The sequence below is a fragment of the Octopus sinensis genome, linkage group LG5, assembly GCF_006345805.1.
Source record: "Octopus sinensis linkage group LG5, ASM634580v1, whole genome shotgun sequence".
Classification (NCBI taxonomy): Eukaryota; Metazoa; Mollusca; class Cephalopoda; order Octopoda; family Octopodidae; genus Octopus; species Octopus sinensis.
Window position 1 is genome coordinate 48,161,678 of NC_043001.1, and position 7,500 is coordinate 48,169,177.

Sequence of the window (7,500 nt, forward strand, 5' to 3'; positions counted from 1 at the left end):
TATATATATATATATATATATATATATATATATATATATATATATAATTTATAAAAATATGGTAAAGTAAAAAAATTCACTTTACCACACACCGAACTTTTCGGAAATAGTAGCCAAAAATTTGGCTATTTCTTCAACTGCAAATAAAAGTCTCCAGACAATGCATACTCAGAAAATAACTCATATAGGTGTAAGGGAAAAACAATAAAAGATCACATCCATATACGATACCCGAGGACAGTCTGTTTCTGGATTTGTGGGTAAAACGCCACTTTTCCTTCATCAGCTCAGAGATTTCTTCTGATTTAGATTTGAAAATACTAAGAATCAAACATACCCGTCCGATATCTGTAACATCGGACAAACCATGCCAGGCACCCAGTACTAGCGAATCCAAAAATACGAATGAGATCTATTATTCTCCCTGTCCACCCACGTGAGTCATAGAGCATTACATTTCTACAGAGGTAAAAACTGCAGTTCAAATTCTTGGAGAGAAAGCATTATATTGTCATCAAAAAAGGGGTAGAATTAATTAATTGTTAATAAATTCGACCAAGCAGTATTCGGTATGTAAAGACCATTTACGGTATATTTGAAGTATTAATTTATAAAAATATGGTAAAGTAAAAAATTTCACTTTACCACACACCGAACTTTTCGGAAATAGTAGCCAAAAATTTGGCTATTTCTTCAACTGCAAATAAAAGTCTCCAGACAATGCATACTCAGAAAATAACTCATATAGGTGTAAGGGAAAAACAATAAAAGATCACATCCATATACGATACCCGAGGACAGTCTGTTTCTGGATTTGTGGGTAAAACGCCACTTTTCCTTCATCAGCTCAGAGATTTCTTCTGATTTAGATTTGAAAATACTAAGAATCAAACATACCCGTCCGATATCTGTAACATCGGACAAACCATGCCAGGCACCCAGTACTAGCGAATCCAAAAATACGAATGAGATCTATTATTCTCCCTGTCCACCCACGTGAGTCATAGAGCATTACATTTCTACAGAGGTAAAAACTGCAGTTCAAATTCTTGGAGAGAAAGCATTATATTGTCATCAAAAAAGGGGTAGAATTAATTAAGTGTAATAAATTCGACCAAGCAGTATTCGGTATGTAAAGACCATACGGTATATTTGAAGTATTAATTTATAAAAATATGGTAAAGTAAAAAAATTCACTTTACCACACACCGAACTTTTCGGAAATAGTAGCCAAAAATTTGGCTATTTCTTCAACTGCAAATAAAAGTCTCCAGACAATGCATACTCAGAAAATAACTCACATAGGTGTAAGGGAAAAACAATGAAAGATCACATCCATATACGATACCCGAGGACAGTCTGTTTCTGGATTTGTGGGTAAAACGCCACTTTTCCTTCATCAGCTCAGAGATTTCTTCTGATTTAGATTTGAAAATACTAAGAATCAAACATACCCGTCAGATATCTGTAACATCGGACAAACCATGCCCATTTCTTTATTACCCACTAGGGGCGACATAGAGAATACATACAATCACGAATGATGAGAAAAAATAATTATGAACATTTGGGGTCGGTTTAAAAATCGGAAATGAAAAATAAATCGAATGGTTACACAATAGATACAATTAACAAAATACAAGATGCAGTGGGGCGGGTCCGCGACCCCATGCTCCCCGCCACGACACTTAGCCTTGTGGTTTCCTTATTTCCTTCCTATCTCACATTTGTGAGGGATCTTTTACTCTCCACATTTTTCCATCTTTCATCAAACACTTTCTTACTCAGGCTCCTTCTCTCCAGTTCTATATGTCTTTTTAGGTGGAATTTAAAATATTCCACCAGACTTGAACCAGAGATGAAGTCGCCTGTTATCATTCCTTTCATCCTTGTCTTCCATACTACCTGTTTCGCAGTTGAAACCACGGCGAGAAAACAAAACTTACCTTCTTTCGTTAAGAAATCAGGTGGGCTGATTTTTACAATAGATTCGGCTGATAGCTGTACTCTTCGTTCGCCTGACATTAGTTGTTCGGCACAATCCCACATATCTTTCACCCCCGAACACTGCACGATCGCGTGCGAGACGGTTTCCCGTTCTCGCCCACATCTCGTACAGGTCGGGCTGACTTGGCAACCGTGCCTTGCAAGCTTGTCCCGAACAGGTAAGGCTCCTCGGTAGCACTGCCAAGCCAAAGACTTCTGGAAATTATCCAGTGTCTTCGGCCCGAATGTACTTTGGAACAGACTGGCCAGCTGATTATCGTCGAAACCTAGGGCTCCCCTAGCGTATCATCGTCACCGGCCTCTACAAACCCTCTATAAAACACAGCGGTAGAACCACTGCCGCAGGCATTACCCGAGCGACGGAATAGTCGGAGTGCCTTGCGACACTCCGTATACCACGTACCCAACTTCGATCTGCGATTATACCAGTCCTCCCGGCCACCGAAACTGGTGAACCTGGGGAACATCTGTTTCGCCAGCGGAGACCACACCCGTTCACTACCCAGATGGAGCCACAGGTGCCTTAGCCTCAGCGCATTTCTGCGCATCATTAGCCACGGCATCCCTAGTCCACCCTGTAACGGTTTTTGACAGCAGACAGAGCGTCTCACAAGCGGTTTCGAGCCCTTCCACAAGAAGCGAAAGAGCTGTCTCTCCAACTTGGTCAACCACGAATCCGGGCAAGGCACGACGGCAAGGCGGTAGGTGATCACCGATGCTATAAACACATTGGCCACCTCCGCCCTACCTTTCAAGGATAACCACCGCCAAGACCAAATCTTGACTATTGCAGCCACCTTGCTCGATACCTCGCTCCAGTTCTCTTCTCTATTTGGAGGTCCGGACCGAACCAAACCCCGAGCAACTTAATCGGGCCCTCCGTCCAACGTCCCACGACGCTGTCTGGAGGCATCGACTTGCCTCTCCAGGTGCCGAGTTGCAAGCCGACCGACTTTTCACGATTAACTTTTGCTCCTGTCACCGTCTCGTAAACCTCTATGGCCTTGCCTACTTTACGTAGGTGGTCCACTTCAGTCACGATGATAGTGATGTCATCCGCGTACGCCGAAACCGACATATCACGTCCTGGTTGCCTCGGGATGCCGCTCAGTCTTCGCAGCAGCGGCTCCAGGGCCACTACATACAAAAGCGGGGAGAGCGGACATCCCTGGCGAACCGAGCGTTTGACCTTGAACGGCTTAGAAAGAAAGCCGTTCACCTGAACTACCGAGTCGGCGTTGTCATACATTTCGATGATCCACCTGAGGAAGCCAAGACCTAGGCCGAACTGAGCCAGAACGGACACCAGGTAGTGATGGTCGACCCTATCGAACGCTTTAGACTGGTCTAAATGGACCACTGCCCCTCCCTTGCCGGGATCGTTATTTATTCCCTCTATCGTGTATCTAATAAGATGGAGATTATCCTGAATGGCTCTGCCCGGTACGGCGCACGTTTGCGCTTTCCCAATCAGTCCATTCGCGACACGCGCCAATCTGTTCGATAACACTTTGGCCAAAATCTTCAACTCTGCGTTAAGCAGAGTGATGGGCCTGAAATTATCTATTACATCCCCCTTGCTCTGGTCCTTCCTGATTAGCGTCACCACTCCCCGGCGCACAGACCTGGGGATAAACCCATTCTGCTGCCAGTTTGCGTAGACGCCCGTCAGTAAGTCCCCGAACAAGTCCGGCATACTTTTATAAAGCTCGTAGGGTAGACCATCCAGTCCCGGCGCCTTACCTGCACCGCAGTCCGCCATGGCCTCTATTACCTCCTCAGGTGTGATCGGCTCCTCACTACACTTCGCATCCTGCCCCGAGAGGCGCGGCAGCCCGTCGAGGAGGTCCGTAAGGTACTCCCCCTATCGGTCCGCCGCTCCCCCCGAAAAGCTGGGCGAAGTGGTCCTGAAAAGCTTGACACATCTCCTCGGGCTCGTCTGTCAACATACCTTGTTGGTTCGCCAGAGATCGAATTGTAGCATCATTGCCACGTTGGGCTTCCACCACTCGGGCCCATCCTGCAGCCTTGATTCCTTCGCTCCCCATCGTACGTTGTCTAGCCCTGACAATGCAACCCATGTGTTTGGCTTCGAGGTGCTGGTTAAGAACCAGTCTCTTGACCTTCACTGGTCTGCATTGCCAGTTCGCATTGCTTCCTCTAAGTCCTTAACTAGTGTGTAGTTACCTTTCTAGCCTCTCTAGCTACACAAGATTAGTACTATATCTAACGGACTCATATTTTATGGCTCGCTTAAGGGCATACCACCATTTGTTGTTACAAATGGAGCCGGTCATGGCCCTCTGGATTATTAACCTAATCCTGTCCCTGTACTCTTAATCGCCAAAAGGGACGTATTAAGTTTCCAGTAACCAGGACCTCTAGTTATCTTATCTACGTCTAGCCTACAGGTGACCATCTTGTGGTCACTGTAGCTGACTATATGGAGTTGTGGACTCTTAACTAGGTTCTTATCTACCTTCCTAATTAATATCCTGTCTATGTACGACTTTACCGATCCGTCGCTATTTGACCACGTCCACAGTGGAGCGCCCGGATGTTCCAGTCTATATGGATCTACCAGCTCAAAACGTCTTAGTAGATCCAGGAAGCAAGTATTTCCTTTTCTGTCTGTTCGCGAGCCTTCACAGTCTACCCGCACATCGCAGATTGTGTTGAAGTCCCCTAACATTACTACTGGGCACGATGTACTCAGAAACTTCTCCAGGTTCCGATAATAATCACTTTTCCCCTTACGGGGGGAGCGTAAACCGCAACCAGCCTGATTGTCTTACGGCTACTGAACGTCAACTCAATGACGACCAGCCTACCTTCCGGATCCGTAAAAATCAACTTTTTCTCAGAAACCCGGTCTTTTTACACAGGACCAACACCCCGCTTCCGCTGACCGACGGGTTCGGAGAGATGACACTCTCGTAACCGTTGAACAGCGGAGCAGATCTCTTGGCCCCTTTAACCGGGTTTCTGTGGCAACGACAACATCTAAATCCCGTGACCTGATGTCATTTAGGAAGCGCCCTTGCTTCCAGCTCTGCATCAGGCCACGAACATTCAAACACCCTACACGAATATGAGACATTACTTACCTTTATTCCGTTTTTCTTTGGTGGTCGTGGCGGGGAAGTCCGCATTAATCAGTGACTCGTCCACTTCGAGTCGCGGACCCTTTATGTCCCCTGCGAACTGTGCATTTAACATGTTAAAGTTCCGTAAGTCCAATTTATAAATTTCTACATTTTTTTGTAGATTTCTGTGGGTTTTCACCCTTTCTGCGCTTGGGATATTTCCCATTCCACTTTTAAGTCGGTCATTATTTTTGTCTATTGCCGCATATACTATTTGGGCTTCTGTAAATCTGCTTTTTTGTGGGCTTTGTGGGGGTGATGGGGAGGACCCCGGGGAGTATGATGGGGAGGAACACGAGGAGGGGGTTGAAATGGAGGAGGGTAATGCTCGGCACTGAGGGGTGGGGGTGGATTGGGTGGGGGCTTCTCTTTTTGTGGGGAACCGTGGTTGGGTGGAGATGGTTTTCCCCCCTGAGAGTTGGATTTCTTTTTGATTGTGCCAGGGTTGGTGGGCTTGTGTCCGCATTCTTTCTCTTTGGCGTTTTCTTCCGCCTCACCGTTGTGAAATCGTTCTCTTCTTCTTCTTCTGTTTTTTTCTCTGCTTCTTCTTCTGTCTTTTTCTTTCTTCCTCTTTCTTGCTGGTGGGGCATTCCATACGGATGTGACCTATCTCGCCACATCCGTAGCAACGTGCTTTCGCCCCTCCACCACCACCCGCAAGTTAATTTCTTCCCCGAATTGTATTCCTTCTGGAACTTCCTCCATTGCCTCCGGGTCGCTTGCACCACCACGTGCAATGCTTGTCCTCTCCAGTTTTCCTTTATCACTCTTCTGATTTTATCACTGTTATTTTCTCTTCCAGCCCCATTAACAGTGCTGGAAGCAACCACCTCACGTCGACCTGTGGCGGCACGTCCTCCACTCTGATTTTTGTGGTTCTCCTCCCCAAATACGAGGGTAATAATATTATTTCCTCCGTCTTTATTGGTGTTAGGGAGTGTTTTTTTGCCGTTTCTTCATTTCTGAAGTGCACCTCTATTGTTGCAAACTTTCTCCCCAACGTAACGTAGTCCATATCACTCCACACTGGTTTAAGGCATTTCTCGGCTTGGTCTTTGGTTATCCTTTCAATTTTCTTCTCTTTTATTACATAGGATTTATAAATTATCGTCCTTTTCTCGGTTTCCTCTTTAATTGTTTGTGGGAGGGCAGCTATCGCGTTATTTCCCTCCTTTTTAAACATTTTTAAAAACTTTTCGTACTCCACCTCCTCCATCTTTATTTCCTCTGTCTTCCTACCAGCAGCGGCAGCGAAGTTAAACATCTTGGTTTTTTCACTTGGTTTGTCACACACATTTGCTGATTTCTCAGCTTCGTTGGAAGTCAACCCTTCCGCGACCTTAGCCGTTTTCACAGCTTTTTTAATCGGCGAACCTTCATTCGCTTTTGCTGTTTTCACAGTTTCATTGGAAGTCAACCCTTCCGCGACTTTAGCCGTTTTCACAGCTTTTTTAACCGGCGAACCTTCATTCACTTTTGCTGTTTTCACAGCTTCATTGGAAGTCACACCTTCCGCAATTTTAGCTTCTTCAGCAATTTTCACATTTTTTTGTGTAGGCAAACCTACTACGTCATCATTTTTTGACATTTTTGAACAAATATTTTTGTTCATTTTTCCGTGGAATGTGTGTGTTTTTTTTTTTTTTTTTTTTTTTCGTGTGTTTCAATGTACAGCAGTTCCCCTCCTCACGGAGGGGAAAACAAAGTTTTCCTGGTTCAAAACCAGCAACAGTTCAAACAATTTTTTAACAAGACAATTTAAACAGGTTTTAACACAAATTCAACAACAATATTTCACTGAAAAAACTCACGTGGTAAAAGTTCAATACTTAATTATCGGACGAGCCATGCCGGACAACCAGTACTAGCGAATCCAAAAATACGAATGAGATCTATTATTCTCCCTGTCCACCCACGTGAGTCATAGAGCATTACATTTCTACAGAGGTAAAAACTGCAGTTCAAATTCTTGGAGAGAAAGCATTATATTGTCATCAAAAAAGGGGTAGAATTAATTAATTGTTAATAAATTCGACCAAGCAGTATTCGGTATGTAAAGACCATTTACGGTATATTTGAAGTATTAATTTATAAAAATATGGTAAAGTAAAAAACTTCACTTTACCACCCACCGAACTTTTCGGAAATAGCAGCAGCCAAAAATTTGGCTATTTCTTCAACTGCAAATAAAAGTCTCCAGACAATGCATACTCAGAAAATAACTCTCATATAGGTGTAGGGAAAAACAATGAAAGATCACATCCATATACGATACCCGAGGACAGTCTGTTTCTGGATTTGTGGGTAAAACGCCACTTTTCCTTCATCAGCTCAGAGATTTCTCTGA